Consider the following 21,277-nt stretch of genomic DNA (forward strand, 5'->3'; position numbering starts at 1 on the left):
TTTTTTGTATCATTCTTTTGGTCTCTTTCATTTAGTTCTGCTCTGACCTTAATTATTTCTTTCCATTTACTAGTTTTTGGATTAGATTATTCTTGTTTTTCTAGTTCTTTGAGATTTAATGTTAGGTTGTTTATATGAAGTCTGTCTATTCTCTTGATATAAGCATTTATTGCAGTAAACTTCCGTCTTAATACTGTTCTTGCAGTATACAGTAGGTTTTGATAATTTGTGCTTGGAAAACTTTGATCTAAATGAATGTTTGGGGTCATTTGCTTTTGGAATTCCGTTATTAATTTTCATGGCCAGAATTGTAATAAGGACTAATTAGAAGAAATTTCAAGTTTGTAATTGCTGGCAAGAACATGACATGAAACTTTTTTGTTACCAATCTAGACCAGCCATATACTATGAAGTAGGCCAAAGAGAATCATGAGGGCAAATGCTGGAATGCTACCTTTAGGAGGATACAGAGATGCAAATTCCATGTGAGTATCAGTAAACAGGATTTGAGCATGTAGCTCATAACTGATTTTTCTCCACAAAGTCAAAGATATGGAAAGCTTGGTAAAACCTACAGAAAGTCTCAAGCTTTTCCCAACATATTTTTCCACAAGGCTGAATAGCTAACTCGAAAGCAAAACAGCTATTGCTGTACAGCATAATAGCATGCATGACTCAATCCTACAATTAGCCAAAGAAGTACAGGGCTTTACTCCTAGTTCCCTCAAGAGTGAAGAGGCAGAAAGTCAGAGCAGAGGCAAACAAGAAGGAACACTCAGTACATTCTTACCAATTTCGAGATCTTCCTTGTTTATTTGTCAACCAGCATTTTATGTTGATTAGTGGATACTTGGTTATAAAGACATAGGTGTTATTTAGATTGTTACATTATATGTTTTTAGATACCTAGATAATAGTTATAACAGCCACAAAGAATTCCCTAGAAATTGGCTTGGAAGTGTTTGCAATGCTGAGAAGGAATGCCCATATTACATACTTTGCCTGCAGATGTATGCATTTGTATATGTGATGTGAATATATAATAAGAGGATTGTGGTTCCATAGTAAAAAAAACAAAAACAAAAAACCTCGAGTGGAGAGTTATTCTTTCTGAGTTCTTAATATTCCATTCCTAGTAACCTTTACCTATATCACTCAAACAAGCATAGTCCCAAGCCAAAAGCATGGTCCAGATAAAGAATGAATTTTGTTTTGTTCTGGGTTGCTTTGTTTGGTTTGGTTTTTGCTCCACACCCTCAAACACCAACAGAAACATAACACCCGCTTTATTAATTCATATATGCCAAGACCACTTGGAAGCCCAGCTTCTCCTCCTTCAACCCACACAGGTTGGGAAATTATCATGGGAAGAAACATTTGGAACTATTCGTCATCAAAAAAAATGTCATATGTTAGCCAATTAGTCTTCCACACAATGTCCAGAGGAATCCATTAGAATCTCACGTCATGTTCAAAGCATAATAACAGCAATATTTTCAGGTAACCAGTGTATAAATTTTACTTTTTTATTTTATTATTGGGAGCACTATGGCACAGAGTTAGAAAAAAAAAAAAATCCAAGTAGTAGATTTTTAAAGCTGAGAGCAATATTCAGTCTAGAACTCCTAAACTTAGCTGCTCTTCTATGAGAATACATTCATTTGTTTTCTAATAATCATGCAAAGTTAAGTTACATGATGTTGGTGATGGAGGTTTTATCATTTCTGCTTTTGCATGGAACCATCTAGTATTTAGTTCTGAATATATAGTGCATTTTTGTTCTCCTCAAATTCTAGACTCTATTAAACATCTACCAAAAACAAAGCAAAGCAAAATGTAACAAAACTAAGTATAAAACAGGAATAGTTTCAAATTTCAAATGATGACTTTCATTCTTATTTAACAAATATTTGAGGTGACTGAATTAAAGTAAGAAAATAATACTATGAACACTGCCTTGAAGTTTGCTGGAACTTTGTATAAGGGTAGTGACTTAGACTGGGTATCCTAAAGCAGACTCTCAGATTAAAACGTTGCATGCAGAAGTTTACTAGGTAGTGCGCTCTGGGGCTACAACTGTAGGGAAGTGAGGAAGGCAGAACTGGGCAGAGAGAGAAGTTACCTGCAATTTGGTTGCAGCTGGGGCTCTGGAGCTGGGATAGCCCCTCAGAGTTGTCCCATCTTGAGGCAAAGGTGCATGGTCTTTAAATCCCTGGATCTTCTGCTCATCAGCCTCAGACCATGCCCTTGAAGGGGTATTACCTTAGTAGAGGTAGTTCCCCAATGCAGAGGGCAATTCAGTGAGGGACAGAGCTGTGAGCTGTGAGCAAGTAATATTTCTGGACAGAATTTGGGGGGTAGAATGCAATGGCCCCAAGGAGGCAATCTGGGTAGAGTACTGTTTCATGTAATTATAAGAAATGACTGTGTGGCACCCTTATCATGGGAAGAAACATTGGGAACTATTCACCATCAAAAAAATGTCTTATGTTAAGCCAATTAGTCTTGCACAGAATGCCCAGAGGAATCGGTTAGAATTTCATGTCATGTTCAAAGTATAAGTTGTAATCGAAAGAGAGTCTTTCTTGGCAAAGGAATAAAGTGTGATTTCGCTGCCTGATTTTATTTTTCCAACCCTTTTCTCAGAAGGCAGACTCAGGAATACCTACACAGTATCCCCATTTTCAGACCCTTGGGGACTCACCCCTGTGAATTCCCTCTTTCCTTCTTTCCCACAGACTTCTCTGTCTCTTAAACCTGTCTATGTGCCTCACCTCCCAACCTCTACCCTTTCTTCCTTAACTTTTGCCCAAGATTGCCACTCATTTTATTGCATTTTTCAATTTTTTTCCCTCCCAGATGAGGTTGTAAAAGACCTTTGATCCATATAGATGGAGGAAGGAAGGGTTGAACGGAGGGCAGATGAAACACAAATCTGAAGAAAATGAAACTTTTAAACCACATCAGTAAGACCACCTCTTAGCCTGGTTCCTGTGACTTTTTATGCACAAGAGTCAGTGTCTTTTCTCTGTTTTGAGTTGTATATAAAAAAGGTCACTTTAGTTAGCCTAACTTGGTCCATGCTCATTGCCCAGAGGGTGGATCTGTGTCAAGGCTAAAACAGAGAGTTAAAAAAAGAAAGAAGAATCTATTATATATATGAGTACATCACTACATATAGTTATTCATTCAAACTCATTTAGGAGGTTTCAAAAGTGAGAAAGAACATTTTAATGCTGGAAATGTTCTCTACAACTTATATATGCTTATTATATATTACTTATATATAAGTAATAATAAATATGAGTAGTGTTCAGAGATGCCTATCTTCTTTGAATGATGTATATCTTTGCATGTACTAATATAACATTATGGGTTAGAACACATCTCCATCATTCAAAATAGTTCATTACATACTCATTGTCAGAGGAAGTAGAGATGGGAAAGAGGCCAAGGGAAGAGGAAGGAAACAGAAGACTATGATGGAAGAGAATCTCAGGGAAGGGTATGACTTGAACAATCCTTCCCAAACATCCCATCTGCATGGCTTTCCAACCCATGGGAATCATGGGTTCCCCCAGCACTTTTGTTTTACATTTATAAGAAAACAGAGGTTAGATAACTCATAATAGGTCTCATGACTATCAGCATGTATGTGCTCATGTAACAGTATGTCCAAACTAAAGAAACCACTTGCTCTGGTAAACAATAAAGCTTTCTAGCAATAATAGTGTTTAGCATTCCAGAAAGGCAACTTCAGATGGTCTCAAAAGTCTCTAGCCAAGAGTTCACTGAATCCAGCTTTCTTCAGCAAGTGCAGTATATTAGCCAGAGCCATGTTTAATTTTTTTAAATTAGGTTCAAACAATTAAAATTTGGAATATGTCATATAATCCAGACTTCTGACTTCTCTTTAAGAACTGGATGATTTTCAACAGACTGCCTACATTTCTATATGGCAATAATTGGCTGGAGTGAGAAAGAGTTATTCTTTTAGCAAGAGTGTGAGCTCTCCAGTCAGCCATACAGCCCTGGTATCTCATATTGAGATGCCGTGTCAGCTTCCATTTATCATTGCTCTTGCACTTTTTTTTTCTTACTATAGAGCTAAAAGTAAAATATTTCTAGTATCTTTTTCTGTATCAAAAATGAAAATAAGAAATCTTGGTCGAAAGGGCCACACAGTTCAAGAACATATAGGAAAGAGTATGCTTTCTTATGCCCATAATGAATTTTCCTATTTTCAAATACAAGCAAAGGGTGTCATGAAAACATTCTCATGTACTTCATTCATTTTTATTACCCACCTACCTCCTGTAGACAATGATGTTCGTAGATCTAGATCTAGCTCTGTCTGTTGATGTTACCGATGATAATTCAGAAGGAGAAAAAGGATTTGCATCCCTCATACTAGCTGTGGAAGTCTGGACAAGAACCTATTTTCTGTCATCTAGAACAGTGTTCTTTTTATTTTCCCATGAATGGCTAAATAATAGAAACTCTGTATTTTGTCTTTCCTGGAGATTGTGCTAATTCACTGATGTTTTGTGTGTGTTTTTTGTTTTGTTTTGTTTTTCCTTTTTTATCTTTCCTATGTCGTACTGACACAAATGACATGTTGTCAATTATCCCTCTTTCCAGATTATATTAAAATCTGGGCATAAAAACCACAGCCATATCCTTCCTTCTTCCATTATAAATACCAAACATCTGATAACACTTGAGTAAGGGTTTTCCTTGCAATTTTTCCCGAGCAGCTGATTGTCAGCCTTAGTGCCTGATAGATAAAACAGAACTAAATTTGCCTTTTAAACTAGGAAATTATGTTGTTCTAACATTATTGCTCATATTAAACTCCTGTGACATTAAAGCTGTCTCTTTTAAATGAATGTGCATTGGGTGCATTGTTTATTCAATTTAATTGTAGAGAAAAAAAACTCACCAGGCAAGTGGTTGTTTGAACTGTTTTTTACCAGTCACAGCCATGTGAATGAGTGACCAATTAAGTACTGGCTCACCAGGACTTGTACAATAGTAACATATGTTATCTTAATTAAACAAGTTACTATATAAGGGAGTTTTCATATCTCACTTTGTTAGAGTAGGTTCTGACCTAGAAACTCTAGGAAGGTTTGTTCTTTTTGTGGGATTTTGTTGGCGGTGGCATTCCCAGTTGGTCCCATTATGCTATAGACCTGACAAGCACTGTGATCTACAAACCTATAATACGTTCAAGCCTACAGAGCCTGGAGAGAGGAAAGAACTGAAGTTCATGATGCAAAATGGAACAAATAAAATAGGAAAAACCCTAGATAGGAGCATGTGGCATTCACTCTGGTGTACTGGGGTATCATGACTTAGAAGGAACTGGTGGTGAAGGGAGGGTAATGGAGAAAGTAAAGTGAACACATGTTTACTGAGTCTCAATTATGTGTCAGGCATTCAGGAAAGCCCTGTGTACAGGCACAGGTCTGCAGTCCAGTCTCAATCTTTGAAATCCTAAAAGCTCTGAAAACAAGAGTTTTTTTTTTTTTTCTTCTTTTTACTAATTTATTTATTTCTGGCAGGTTTGCAGCAAACTCATTTGATGGCAAAACCAAACTGAAGCTGTTGATAGACTTTGTCTTTATTTACCCCATGTGTAATCACTGAAATAATAATATATTAGATTGTGAGATTCTACATCAGACTTTTCTTGGGATGTTATGTAAAATAAAATACATGTACTATAGTATGTTTCTTAATATTAGCAATCCTGAATTCCAAAACACAACTTCCCTGGAGGGCTCTTGATACAGGGTTGTCTATTAGACCATTTTAGAGGAGGGAAACTGAGGTTCAGTGATATTAAGTATCTTGCTGAAGGATAGACAGCAACTAAGTCTCTCCAGTAGCTTCCCATTCATTTCAAATAAAGTCTCTTCTTGCCATATCCTGCAGTGTCCTGCGTGGTCAGGTCTCTTCTTATCTCTCTGACCATATCTGCCACTTGCCAGCTCTTTTAGTTGGCTGCAATCACACTGGCTTTGCAGCTTCTCAAAGATGTCAAGCTCTTTTCTGCCTCAGGACCTTTGTACTTGCTGTTCCCTGTGACTGAAATGCTCTCCTCCCTGATCTTTAATGGCCAATTCCCTCTTGTCTTACATCTCATGTGAAATGCTATGCTATAGATTGGATGCCTCCCCATCCTCACTGAGACTTAATCCCCACTGTTAACTGTTGAGGGTTGGAAACCCTATTATGGTAATTGAAAGGTGGGGCCTTAAAGAAGTGATTAGATTGTAGGACTGTGCCATAGTGAATGGATTAATAATAGTGGACAGGGGCATTGTTCTGGGGGCTTTAAAAGAAGAGGACACAAGAGGTTAGTCTCTCTCTGCTCTGCCATTTTCTGCCATGTGAGACCCCTGCATTGCTGTAAAGCCACTATTGCTGTAAAGAAGGCCCTCACCATAAGTGTTCCCTGGTCTGTGGACTTCCCAGCCTCCAAAACTGTAAGCAATAAATTTCGTTTTCTTATAAATTACCCAGTTCCAGGTATTTTGTTATAAGCAACAGAAACAGACTAATACATGCTACCTCTGCAGAGAGATCTTGAGCACATTGCTTCTGTCATGCAAACCAACAATAGTATGATGGAGACATAGGTGAATTTCTACTGGGTTCACACATGAAATGATATCAGAAAGAATTTGGATATTATGAAGTTTATTTTTTTATCTGCCCCAAATTTAATGGGTTTTTTTGTTGTTGTTGCTGTTGCTTTTTCCTGATAAAAGCACCTGTTGTCTTTTCAGGAATTTCCTTTCCTATTATGTGCAACCTTCCTAGGTTTTTCAGTGCAGGTGTTCTGTCCTTCTCTGTCCAGTGGATGGAGTGTGTGCAGGCACAGGCTAAGCCAGTCAGATCCTCTCCCTCTCTCAGGAATCAGGATTTTCCCATGGGCAGAACACAGAGCAGTCATTTGGTATGTAGCTCCCTGGGAATACTGCCTCTCAGATTCTACTGTCTGTATCCCCAAAGCCACTACTGCTTGCTGTCCTTTCCATGCCATTTGTTCAGCTTCTTCTTCAGTCTGTGAGCCACCCATATCCTTTCAATAAATTCCTCTTTTTGCAGACTGGTTACAGTCTGTTTCACTTACATACAACCCAAGAAACCTAACTGATATTGCTGAACAGATGGATCTCTTTAACAAGATTATTTTTTTTCTCTAAATCTGCTTTAGAAAAATAAAAAGCAACCCTTTAATGGCATTTGGGTATTTGTCTTAGTTCTTAAAAATGATTACATCTTACCCTATTTGAACAAGACAACTTACTAACCTGAGTATCTAAAACCTTTCAGAGGCAGTTGGAAACATTTTGCTTTGCAAAAGCATTTGCATTTAACTTAACTAGGTACCCACCTGATTAAGAACCTCATGCAAGACTAACAGAGTTGTCGAGCATGTGGAATTGAAGGGATTCCTGGAATCAAAACAGATGTGTCCCCTCCAGAGAGCTCTTTTCCCTGGAAAGAGAGCAAGCACTGGAGCATGGTGCTGCCCATCCCCACAGGCATGTGCTCAGCGTTCTGGTTGTGACACAAGAGTTGGTGAAGTTTTGAGGATGAAACCTTTTGGCTGCCTTTGTGCAGACTCAGGCTGTCTGGCATCTGCATCCTGCCGGAATGAAGCATTGTGCTTCTATGCCTCATTGATTCTAGCTGAAGGAGATTTGGACAATGGGCCTGAACCTGCCAAATGAGTTTGGGAAGCTCCTAACACATCAGTACCTTGTTATGTGAGCATCTTGTGCTCAGCAGTTAGGCCTGCCACTGTCTTGAGTAGCAGGTTCCAGTCTTAGTGACATCTGGATGCAGTGCTTTGCCCACCTGTATGCATGACGTTCAAGCCCAGAGATGCTGGAATATATCTTTCAGCAAATAAGCACCCATTGCCCTGATGGCATTGAGTAAACCGGGAAAGAATATAGAAGGCAACATATGACCTCTGACCTCAGCTCTCGTTTGAGCTCCCCTGTCAGTGTCTTGTGAAGGGGAGGAAAGAAATATGTCCCAGCATTCTTGGGTGAATTGGTTTTACCTCTATGTAGAGACCTTCCTGAATCCCAAGATGATCTAATCTCTGTTCTTATAGCTCATGAACTTGGCCTTTATAGCATTTGAAGTTGAAATTACTTGTTTAGAGACTGCCTCCTACTAGACTATAAACTCCATGAGGACAGGAACTTGCCTGTCTTGGTCACTGTTGTATCTTACACACTGAGCACAGTATTGGGCCTTTAGTAATAGACATTAAATAAGTATATGATGCATGAACTCACTAGCTCTACATAACCTTAGGCAGGTTTCTCAATCTCTCTAAACCTGGCTTCACCACTTGTACAATGGTGATAGTAACAGTAATCATCTTATGAAAGTCCATGTGAGATAATCCATGCAAAGGCTTAGAATTGTGTCTGCTGTTAATAGATAATATTGTTGCTGTATTGATAATAAAAAATGATGAATCTGCCTTCTCATTTCAAAAAGAGAAGGCATATGGCCTGCTGTCTAAGTTTTATTCATGTACAATTGGCCTAAACTAATTGGTTAAAAAAAATTTTTTTTCACTGTCTTCTCCATAACTCTGAGAAGCATTTAACTTTCCAGATGAAAAGGTCCCACAAGGAAGGTTTCATTCATTCATTCATAACAACAAATGTGGCCCAACTCTCTACAACAGTTCCATTGGTTTACTTTCATTGAAAATCCCTTTTTTGCCAAGTGTCAAAGTAGTAATGTGTGTGAATGTCTGCCTCTAGTGCCTTTACCCTCAGGGCACTATTAAAAAAGGAGTTTTGTTTTGGAATGCCAGGATTTTAACCCCCAGACTAGTCTCATGTTTCACAGATCCCTGTGCTGGAGGCTCTTAAATGGGTGAAGTAAAGGAAACTTTAGACTTAACATTAGCTATGGGAAGATCAGGCAATTCCTAACTCTATACCCAGGTGCTGGGAAGGTTCTAAAAGTCACTCAACATAGGGGCTATGCTACTACCACTGGCCTGAAGCCCCAAATCCTGGTGAGGAGTGCTGCTGTTCTTGCAGTGTGGCGCTGCTTGGGGCCAAGGCAAAAGTGCTCACAAATGAAGAAGTAAAGAGGATGAGCATAAGAAGTACCTTTTCCAAAAGCAGCCTCATCTAAAGCCTTAGTCAGATTGTATCTATGATATAGATGAAGCTTCCTGTTTATTTTGAATCTTAGTCCAAAATTCTCTTGGAACTTGAGGCTACTGCAGTACCATAAAAATAACTAGATTTGCCATCTTTGTGACCTTGAGCAAATCAGTTAATTTATCATCTTTAAAATAGACTTAATAATAAATACTTGTGGTGTTCTTGTGAGATTTCATTAGATGGAAACATGCTTTATCAATGGTAGAGCACCATAGAGATTTTGTTCTATCCATTTTTAGATCTGTACACATTTTACAAAAGTTTTTCAAAAATGATTGTATCATGCCTACTGTTTTAAAAGTCAATAACTTTTTGATTTACAATATACTGTAGATATCATATTGAAGGATATAGCACTTTTTATTTCTTATTTTGTTGTTAATGACTCAATCATTTGGCATTATATACTTTTATCAATTCACTACAAATATTTATTAGTACCTTCTTTAGAATTGCTATTTAACCTACTGCAGTTCATGTCAACCACATCAGATTTCTTGGATTCTAATGAGACTTGCAATAGCAACGATGGTAATTTCCAATCTACCATATTTGGGGCATCTCCATCAACATGATTATGGTTACAGCTAGGATTCATTGAGTATCTAATATGTGCTAGGGGTTTTACATGTACCATGTATAAATCTCCCCTAGACAGTCCAGCTCACTATTATTATGCTCATTTTGCATTTTGTCCCCTTTAGCTGGCTGGTACAGGGAACCGAGCCCTTGGCCTTGGTGTTAGCAGCACCATGCTCTAACCAACTGAGCTAACCAGCCAGCCCCTAATTTTGCACTTGAAGGAACTGAAGCTCATCAGCATTAACTTACCTAGAGACATACAGATGAGTAAGTGGCAAAACCAGAACTCATCTGTAGATTTATTTGACTTCAGAATAACATAAACTCCATCCACCATATCAAGCATCCTGCTCAATCTCAAACTCAACATATCCAGATTTGATCCCACGATCTCACTCTTTCCTCAGATACATCTCCACCGTGCTCCCTGTTTCTCTGAATGGTACCACTATCTGCCAAGCTTCCCTAACCAGCAGCCTTTTCCTCCTCTGCTCTGAAACCAGTCCTCTTAAGGTTAATCACGTATGGATTATCAAATCTAATGACCAGCTTTTATTCTTCAACTTGGCCTCTGGGCAGCATGTTAACAGAGGTAGTGGATCACTCCTCTCTCTTCTGAAACCCTTGCTTTATTTGATATCCAGAAACCTAAAGTCCGCTGGCTTTCCTTTCACTAGCCCTCGCCCCTATGCTTGCAACTTCACCTCGATATATCTGCTGCTTCCTCCTCTTCCCTACAAACCTCTAAACTGACCCAGAGCCAGTGTGGGCCTCTTCCCTATTTGTCTGTTCTTCCTAGGTGTCTTCTTCTAGTCCATAGCCTTATAAACTATCTAAATGCTGGAGAAATCCAAGTTTATATTTCCCACCCAGAATTCTTCCCAGAACTCCAGAGTACCATGTTGAATGATTGGTTCAACATCTACCTAGGTCTTTGCTGTCCATCCTAGGCATAAAATGTTCCAACTCCAGTATATAAACTATCTTCCCCCTCAGTGAAAGGAGGGAGAAGTAGTTGACCTTTGTTGGGCCTATTGATTTGGATGACACATGTTCTCTGAGCCACCTAGAGGGATTAATTGATTAACTGAGTCATTAATTTATTCATTCATTCATTCAAATATTCTCTTGCAACTATCGTATTTGCCAAATACTATGCTAAAAACCTAAATAGAATTTTTACAGCCAGTTATCTAGGAAATTAAGTAAATTGATAACTTAGTTATCAGCTTTTCATTTTCGTAATACACAGCGAATGGAGGATTTCTGAATCACTTATTCCCAAATTCACTTTTCTAAAATATGCATAATCCTGTCTTAAATGGAGATGTATTTGGATGTCATACAAGATAATTGAAGCTTTGTAAACTTGACCTAAGGGAGTTTGAATTTTCATTCAGAAACCTTATCTTGATTGCCTAGACATCATCCAGGGTCCTCTGATCCCTCTTCTTGATGTCATTAGGTCAGTCTGTCTTTGGGAGAGAAAGAGGAAACTTCACTGAAATGAACAAGGTCTTTGACCTTCTCCCTCTGGGTTACAGAGAGAAGCTATTTATGAATATTGTCCACGAATGCCCATTGGGAGCTTGCAGAAGATCAATTACTACAGATGGACAGTATGTCTGGTCTTTCTTCCTCTTCCCACATATTAGATTGTCACTGTGTCAAATGTCTTGTCATCAAATATGGTGCTGCAAGGAAATTGCAATTATATTTATCAGTTTTTCCTCTGACCTTTGGATTTCATTCAGTCTATGGAGAATCCCCCTAGGTGGTTCAGAGAACATGTATCATCCAAATCAGTAGGGCCAACAATGCCTGACTCCTTCCTCTTTCCGCTTAGGGGGAGGGCAGTTCACGTATTGGAGTCAGAACTTTGTGTGCTTAGAATGGATAGCAAAGTCCTACAGCTTCCATACATTTAATCCTGCAATGTAATAACCTTATAGTCATACAGTCTAGCTCTGGTAACTAATTACAACAGTACCATATGGAGTTTTCTGATGTTTTCATCCTCTGTGCCTAGTACTAATTTTAAGCTTCTGTCTCTGGACGATTTTGTTTAGGCTTTAAAATCCTGGCCTTTGTTCTCTTTTAATTTTCTCTCACCATAAGAATTTCTACTATCAAAATTAAATAGGTTATAAAATTAATGTTTCACCGTAGTCCCACTCCCTCCACACAAATCACCTAGAATATTTTGAGGGGATGCCTGGCAGATAACAGCAGCTAGGTTCTCCAGCAGTGCAACCTCATTTTAATATTGGCTAAAGCAAAGATAATCAAGAAGGCAAATCTGCCATGAAAAGTCTTACAAAACATTCCAAAGTTAAATGGACCATTAAAAAATAGTATGCAAAGGAGACAGCCAGGTGCTCACAAAAATCTAAGAGTTGAACTTTAAAAGTCACACATAATGAGCAAGATTAGATGCAAAATCAGCCTTAAAGATAAAATATTCCCCAGGACTCAGAGCTAAAATTCACCTAAATCTTATTTATTAGCATGACTGCACTAGCAGCAGAGTAAATGGCATTTGCATGTGTCAATCATGTGGAGTTTATTAGGCCTCTTCTGGTTTCAAGTTACAAAATAAACATAAACTTAGCTCTTCTGCCCACCACATTGACTCTGTTCTCAGGTTTCTTCCTCATGACCAAAGTTGGCTGCAGCAGCTCCAGATGTTAAATCCTCAGATATTCAATACCTGAAAGGATAGAGTGAAAATCATTTTCCAGAAAGTCCCAGAAAAAGTCTTACTGGAGTTCACTGACTCAAATTGGGGCATGTGATTATCCCTAACTAATCACTGTGGCCAGAAGAAATTAAATGCTATGATCAGTGTAATCCTGACTCCAATTCTTCACTCCAATGTTTAGTAGTGGAGCCTATGAAAATATCATGGCTTGATATTTTATTTCAAGCCTTGATGTTTTATTTCAATAGCTTATTTTAAAATGGAGCAGGAGCTGGCTGGTTAGCTCAGTTGGTTAGAGCATAGTGTTGTGGTAAGACCAAAGTTGAGGGTTCAGATCCCTGAATCGACCAGCCACCAAAAAGAAAAAAATTAAGTCCCTGACTTCTGGTCAAGATGGCAGAATAGATGTTCCCCAGCATCACTCTGTCCCACAAATCAACCAATTTACAACTATAAAAAAAGAACGACAGCCAAACTGGGGCCACTAGGGCTCAGGGGAAGAGGAGGAGATACTTACAGAGTGCATGGAGGTAGGAGAAGCCATAATGAGAGAAAGAAAAAACACCGTTGACTATTTCAAATCCCAGTTGCTTCCAGGCTGGAGCTGCTGAGCACATGGAGCAGGAGCTGGCAAAAGCCATGCTGTGCCCTTCAGACGAAGTTGCTTGGAGGCAGCAGGGGAGAAGAGGGCCTTGGTGACCCCCAGGCCAGCAAGACCACTTATAGGGTTCCCATGGACCCACATAGGAGCAAGGAGCCACAACAACTGAAAAAAAGAAGCCACACAGAAGCCAGTGAGTCATTGTAAGGGACTGGAGCACAGCCCATCCCATGGGAAGTGTTTGGAGCACAGGCGGTGGGGGAAACAGGCCCACCAAGGGAACACTGGGGCATAGCAAGGACAGCTGATCTGCCCCCCAATCAGCATAGGACTACTCAGACGAGACTGGTCAGGAATATAGAATTGTATGGAGTGCAGTTTGATGAAAAGGCTCAAGCCCAGACCAGTATTTCTACATAACCCAGGTGCACTGGATTTCACTAGCACCAGAAGTACCTATAAAGTCAACCATTAAAAACTGAGCTGCACAAAAAGCCTTCCCTAGGGAATCAGCAGCAAAGCAGCAATTCAGCTCAACCACAGGGTTCAAGTACTGGTCCCCACAGGAAGTTCCCCCATTTTAGAAGTAAGCAAAGGGCAATAAATTAGTTCCAGTGCAGAGTTTGAGTGGTAGGAACAGCAAATAATCCAACACAGAACTGAAAGAAAAAACCAAGTACCCACAACCAGAGACAAAGTTTGATATTAACTAGTAAAGGTCTCATTTCACCAAAGAGCACCTATGACACCTAGAAGGACCAGAAGTCCCCTGGGCTACCAAGCCAGAAAGGGGAGAAGACTGGGGGCCTGAGCCATGCCCCCTGACACCCACAACCAATCCCAAGGGTAGAGGCCTCAGGCCTCAGCCACACACCCCCAACAAGTGCAACCACCCCAGTGACAACTATTGAGCTGCTGCAGGAAGTGCCCTGAACTCTACCAAGCCATGGCAGTGGGGAGCTGAGGGCCTCAGTCACATCCCCCCCACCATGAGCAACCAGCCCAGTGAAGACCACCGAGCTGCAGGAAGAACCACAGGCTCTCCTGAGCTGAGGTGGTGGGAAGCAAGAGCTTTTGCCACACCCCACTGACATCTGCACCCAGCCCGGCAATGACCAAGCCACCACTGGAAGCCCCCCGGTCTCCCCTATGGGAATGTGCCGCAGGCCTCAATCCCACCCCTCCTCCTTCCTCCTTTGTCTATCACATTTCCTTCCCCTTTCCCCTCTCTCTCTTTCTCCCAACTGCTATGCAACAACATCACAGGATGTAAAAAAATAATATTAATAAAATAAAATAAAATTTCTAAAAATAGGGCTAATGGATGCTGGGCACAACTGTCTGTATAAGAAAGAACAGTCAAAAATGGAAGATAGGGGCTGGCTTTAGCTCACTCAGTTAGAGCATGGTGCTGTTAGAACATGGTGCTGATAATACCAAGGTCAAGGATTCAGGTTCCTGTGCATGCCAGTGGCCAAAAAAAAATGGAGGATGTTGTGGAAAAATTGGAACAATTGTGTACTGCGATGGGAATGTAAATGGTACAGCTACTATCGAAAACAGTATGGTATATCCTCAAAAAAATAAAAATAGAATTACTGTATGATCAAGCAATTACTCAAAAGAGTTAAAAGCAGAGACTCAAACAGATATTGTTTTATATGCATGTTCATAGCAGCATTATTCACAATAATCAAAAGATGGCAATAACCCAAATGTCTATTGGCAGATGAACGAATAAACAAAACGTGGTATATACTCATGCATACATTGGAATTCTTTTCAGCCTTAAATAGGAATTAAATTCTAACACATCCTACCGCATGGATGAGCCTTGAAAACATGCTAAATGAAATAAACCAGACACAATAGGACAAGTATTGCATGATTCCACTTTTGTGAGTTACATAGAATAGTCAAATTTATAGAGACAAAAAGTAGAATAGTAGATACCAAGGGCTGGAGTGAGGGAGTAATGAGGACTTATTCTTTAGATGGGCACAGAATTTCAGTTAGGAATGATGAAAAAGTTCTGGAGATGGATGGTGGTAATGATTGCACAACGGCATGAATGTGTTTAATGCCTCTGAGTTATACACCTGAAAAGGTTAAAGTGGTAATTTTTATGTTATATATATTTCACCACAATGAAAAAAAAATTTTTTTTCCCCGACTGGTAAGGGGATCGCAACCCTCAGCACGGTGTGCTCCACACCACGCTCAGCCATTGAGCGCACCGGCCATCCCTATATAGGATCCAAACCCACGGCCTCGGCGCTACCAGCACTGCACTCTCCCAAGTGAGCCACGGGGCCGGCCCTATATTTTTAATTTTAAAATATTTAATTGACAAAGTTTGAATGTATTCAAGGTGTACAACGTGATGATTTGATATACATACACATTGTGTAATGATTACTGTAATTAAATCAATTAACACATCCATCACCACCCATGATGCTGTACATTAGATCCCCAGAACTTGTTCATCCTACAACTCAAATTTTGTACTTTTTGACCAATGTCTCCCCATTTTCCTCACCCATCAGCCCCTGGCAGCCACTGTTCTACTCTCTGCTTCTATGAGTTCTACATTTGTTGATTCCACATATAAGTGAGATCATACAGCATTTGCCTATATTTTCCTTGTTTATTTCACTTAGCATAATGTCCTCCAGGTTCATTCATGTTGCAAATGGCAGGATTTCCTTCTTTTCATGGCTGAATAATATTCCATTGTATCTACCAATTTCTTTATCCATTCATCCATTGATGGGCACTTGGGTTGATTACATATCTTTGGCTATTGTGAATAGTTCTGCAATGAACATGGGAGTACAGATATCTTTTTGAGATATTGATTTCATTTCCTTTGCATATGTACCAAGAAGAGGGATTGCTGGATTATATGGTAGTTCTATTTTTAATTTTTTTAAGGAATTTCCATACTGTTTTCCATAATGGCTTTACCAATTTACATTTCCAACAACAGTTTCAAAGGATTCCCTCTTTTCCATACCCTGGCCAACATTTGTCATGTCTTAGTCTTTTCCATAATAGCCATTCTAACAGGTGTGAAGTGATATGTCATTGTGGTTTTTGATTTGCATTTTTCTGATGATTAGTGACGGTAAGCACTATTTCATATATCTTTTGGCCATTTGTGTGTCTGTGATGGAGTTTGGATATGTTGTCCCTTTCAAAACTCATGTGGAAATTTGATCTCCAATGTGGCAGTGGTGGAAACTGATTGAGTCATGGGCGCAGATCCTTCATGAATGGATTAATGCTCTCCCTTGGGGAGGGGGGATTAATGAGTGAGTTCTCGCTCTATTAGTTCCCGTGAGAGTTGGTCGCTTAAAAAGACCCTGGCACCTTCTCTCTCTCTCTTGCTTCCTCTCGCCATGAGATCTGCTTGTACCTGCTGGCTGCCTGCCACTTTCTGCCATGAGTAGAAGCAGTCTGAGGCCCAGCCAGATACAACTGTCCCAGAATTGTAAGCCAAATAAACCTTTTTTCCTTATAAATTACCCAGTCTTAGGTATTTCTGTTATAGCAACATAAAACGGACTAAAACAGTCTTCTTTAGAAAAGTGTCTGTTCAGGTCCTTTGACCATTTTTAAATCAAGTTATTTGGGGATTTTTTTTTGCTATTGCATTGTGTGAGTTCCTTATATTTGGATACTAACCTTTATCCAATATATGGTTTGCATTCTTTTCTCCCATTCTATAGGTTGCCTTTTCACTCTGTTGATTTGTTCCTCTGCTGTGCAGAAGTTAATGTAGTTCCACTTGTTTATTTTTGCTTTTCTTGCCTATGCTTTTTGTGTCATATCCAAAAAAATCATTGCTAGGACCAACATCAAAGGAGCTTTATCTCTTTGGTTTTCTTTCTGGGAGTTTTATAATTTCAGATCTTGCATTCCAATCTTTAATCCATTCTGAGTTAATTTTTGTATATTATGTAAGATAAGGATCTAATTTCATTCTTTTGCATATGGATATCTAGTTTTCTCAACACCGTTTATTAAAGAGACTGTCCTTTCCCCATTATGTATTCTTGGTGCCCTTGTTAAAAATTAGTTGACCACATATGCATGAGTTTATTTCTGGGCTTTCTATTTTGTTCCAATGGTCTGTGTGTGTTTTTTTATGCCAGAACCATACTGCTTTGATTACTGTAGCCTTCCAATGTAGTTTGAAAGCTGGAGGTGTGATGCCTTCACCCTTGTTCTTTCTGTCAAGATTCCTTTGGCTATTCTTGGTCTTCTGTTGTTCCACACAAATTTTAGAAACATTTTTTCTATTTCTGCAACAAATGCCATTGGAATTTTGATAGGGATTGCACTGACTCTGTAGATCACTTTGGGTGGTATGGACATTTTAACAATACTGATTCTTCCAACTCATGAACATGGGATATCTTTCTATTTATTTGTATCTTCTTCAATTTCTTTTTATCAGCATTTTATTGTTTTCAGTGTACAGATCTTTCAACTCCTTGTTTAAATTTATTAAAGTATTTTTTTCTTTTTCATGCTATTATAAATGGGATTTTTTATTGATTTTCTTTTCATATAGTTCATTGTTAAGGTGTAGAAATACAAGTGACTTTTCTATGTTAATTATGTATCCTGCAACTTTACTAAATTCATTTATTAGTTCTAACAGTTATTTGATGGAGTTTTTAGGGTTTTCTGTATACTTAAGATCATGTCATCTGCAAACAGAAAAAATTTAACTTCTTCCTTGACAATTTGGATGCCCTTTATTTTTATTTTATTTTATTTTATTTTATTATTTTTTTTTTTTTTTCTTTGCCTAATTGGTCTGGCTAGGACTTCCAGTACTGCGTTGAATAGAAGTGGTGAGGATGGGCACCCTTGTCTTGTTCCTGGTCCTAGAAGAAAAGCTGCCAGCTTTTCACCGTTGAGTATGATATTAGCTGTGGGCTTGTCATATATAGCCTTTATTATGTTGGGATGCATTCCAAGTAATTATTTCTGTGAGACACCATTAATACTAAGGAAAGGGCAGAGATCTTTGATTCAGTCTCAGTTTGTATGAAATTAATCCCAAGGTTATCTAACCACCATCTCTCTAAACTTGATTCTATACTAGCCCAATATCTTTGGTTATATTTTGATTTGTCTAGCTGGATTTCTAATGGCAGTATTTCTGTAATAGGATGCCACTGCATTTTGAGTGGATGTTTCTTTATTGTGTGAAACTGTATTGCATATCACAAGACTGTAGCACCCCTAGACCCAGGTACTACTAGTCATGATGACAATCAGGTAACCTCCACTCATCCCAAACACACTGTAAAGAGGCAGTACTGCCTCTAATTAAGAACCACTGGTTTAGGGGAAAAGAATGTGCTAGTTAAGCTAGCTGAATGACAGTTTTATTTCTCATGGTACATTAATAAGTGAGAATCCCATTTTAAATATTAGTTTCTTATAGTTCTTGTAGTTTTAAGTAGTCAGTCTGATGAATTTATGTCCCAGGCAGGATAGTTTCCGAACCTTCAAGGGTGAGGCCTAGGTTTATCAGGCTATCAAATTCTCTTGGTAGCCAGACTAGCACCTTCTCTGCTACCTTTGCCATGTACTTCTTTTAAACTTTAGCATAAACAATCTGCACTTTTTGAATTATCCCTGTTTTTGCTCCCCTGGTGCAACTGTGATAAAAAGAAGACAGGTACAGAGTCTACCTCAAGGAGCATGTAAAATGAAAGCATTATAATACAATATAGAAAGCAAGAATTCCCTGAAGAAGCAGTGGAATCACAGGCTGCAAGAATTCAGGGAAGGCAGAAAGACTCCAAGCTTGGGGAAGCAGGGACGACTTCATAAAAGAGGCAACACCGAAGAGGCGCCTTACACAATAAGTAGACAGTGCATTTGTGGAGAGGGTATAGAGGGATATTCTGAGCATTCCATGAGTAAATTGGAGAAATTAAAGCTCAACCCAAGGAGTCTAAATTTTATGAGCTTCTAGGTTCCTGCATAACTCCAGAGCAACTGGAATAAAGATAAAATAGCCATATCATTGCTCACATAACTTGTTTGACAAAAATTGTGTCTCCAGGGAATAGAAGGGTCAGCAGTCATTTGGGTATCCACATAAATACAGACAGATACACATATAATGAGAGCAATGGAGGCAGAAATTTAAATCAAAGCTCTCAGTATCTGTGCCACAGCCTTTCCCCAGACCAAGCTGAGTAAAATATATAAGTACTTAAGGTTAGCTATAAACTATTCCTTTGTGCAGAGGAATAAATATCATTACAGGAAACTACAGTAATATCTTGACATGAAGAAAAGAATATAATCCTTTGAAGTCCTTTTAGGTCAAGGAAATTAGCTTCTAGGAAGAAACATATTAAAAACAAAGAGTCAAACAATATTTTCAGAGCAAGTTTGCAGAAGGCAGTATATTTCGTTATGTCCACAATATCTATAGAGTGCCTGTGAAAAGCTCTTTAAAAATGTAAATACATAATAGTATTTCAGTATGTGGGACCAGAATGTCCTTAAGTCTACACAGGTGTTGGTGAATGCTGAAGATTAATCATAACTTTGATAGCACTTTTCTTTCACATTTATACCTCTCAACATATTGTATTAAAATCATTGAGAATCTATCCCTTGATCTTAGAATTGGTACATACAACCTGATTATTTTTTAATGTAAATCATTTTCCTTACCATTAGACTGAATACCAAACCCATCCCACATTTAATTGAGGAAACCAATTCTCTATTTTTGGACCCATACTAATTTGTAAGTGACTGATTTATGAAAAAGAACCTTCGACTCATCAGAAACAATTTGGGATCTATAAAAGTCCTCTGTTTTATTCCAGAGGTAAATTTCCCCAAAGATTTTAACACCTATTAAGTCTTTGTCTCAATAGGTATGAGTTGAGAGGGAATTTATGAGGAAATGTTAAAACCAGCTTAAATAACTTCCTAGTTCTATTTAACTTTGGTACAACTTCAATGAAAATATTTTAACTCAGCATTTCAAATTCAACTGCCAAGACTCAGATAATATTTCTTGGACTCAATCATATGGGCATGAAACACTGCAGCTCTATCTTCAAAGTCCTTTGAAAATCTGTCTCATGATATCTTTAGAAGAAAATATTCCAAAATGAAATGAAGAACTTCATTTTCAGCTGAATTTTCTTAACGTCTGTCACCTTCTTAGATGTAGGTTCTGAATTTTTAAATATTTCTCTTTTTGAACCTGTGGAGATTGTAAAAAGCTACATCCCTAGTGAAAATTGGTTTGAAATAATTCCCTGAAAAACTTTTGTCAAGGTGTACAGTTGTCACTGGTTCACAGCAGGACTAGGAGAATGTAATATGCAGTAATGTCCCTCTAAAAGATAGAGCTCTCTCTCTTCTCTTGTTTGCAAATATTTCAATAGGTACTGCATGGGCAATAGACATATTTTAGATACATAAAAGTATTTATTTTTTGCTACTATACTATCTCTCTCAAAAACAAAGCACTTGAGGCAGTTTACAAGTTATATACAATGAGATAGTTAAAATAGGACATTTAGACCATGTAGAAAGGAAAAGGGTACATTCATAATGATTTAGCTAATATTAATACTTTGAGTTTCCTAGAATCCTAAGCCAAAAGGGAAATCAGCAAGCAGCTTAAGTTCATTATATGAAAAATATTCTTGAAGAGAGACAATTTTCTCCTAATATTAAATAACTTCAATGTATCACTTGAATCCAGTAGCAGATTGATTGCAGAAATGACCCCTATTTTTCATGCCTGCCTGTATCCATGGTCTTTGGTAGTGTCTTCCCACTTTGACTCTGGACTTGGCCATGTGATTTGCTTTGGCCAATGAAATGTTAGTAAAATTGATGACAGCAAATGCTTTTAAAAGTGCACGTTAGAACGTACCTTTTGTTGCTTTTCAAACCCTGTCACTACCATGCAAACAAGACAAGGAAAGCCTACTAAATAAGGAGGAAACTCATGGCCCAGTCACCCCTCTTCACTCAGCCAACACCTAACTGACCCATAGACTCATGAGCAGTAAAAACTCTTATTGTTTTAAGTGGGTTTGGGGGTTGTTTGTTATGCGGTGATAGCTAACAGATACAGATCCTTCTATAATGGGTATTTAATGG

At 38.5% G+C, this 21,277-nt stretch overlaps 1 protein-coding gene and 1 non-coding gene across 2 annotated transcripts in view; one reads left to right on the plus strand and one right to left on the minus strand.

Moving 5' to 3' along the window:
* The window catches only part of LOC134390134 (contactin-4), a 353,707-nt gene that overhangs the window by 240,395 nt on the left and 92,035 nt on the right, over window positions 1-21,277 (plus strand). The window lies entirely within an intron of this gene.
* TRNAS-GCU (transfer RNA serine (anticodon GCU)) lies at window positions 9,927-10,001 on the minus strand. Its single transcript has one exon. It is a non-coding gene; the product is annotated as a tRNA-Ser (tRNA).

This window comes from Cynocephalus volans, chromosome 11 (genome assembly GCF_027409185.1).
Source record: "Cynocephalus volans isolate mCynVol1 chromosome 11, mCynVol1.pri, whole genome shotgun sequence".
NCBI lineage: Eukaryota > Metazoa > Chordata > Mammalia > Dermoptera > Cynocephalidae > Cynocephalus > Cynocephalus volans.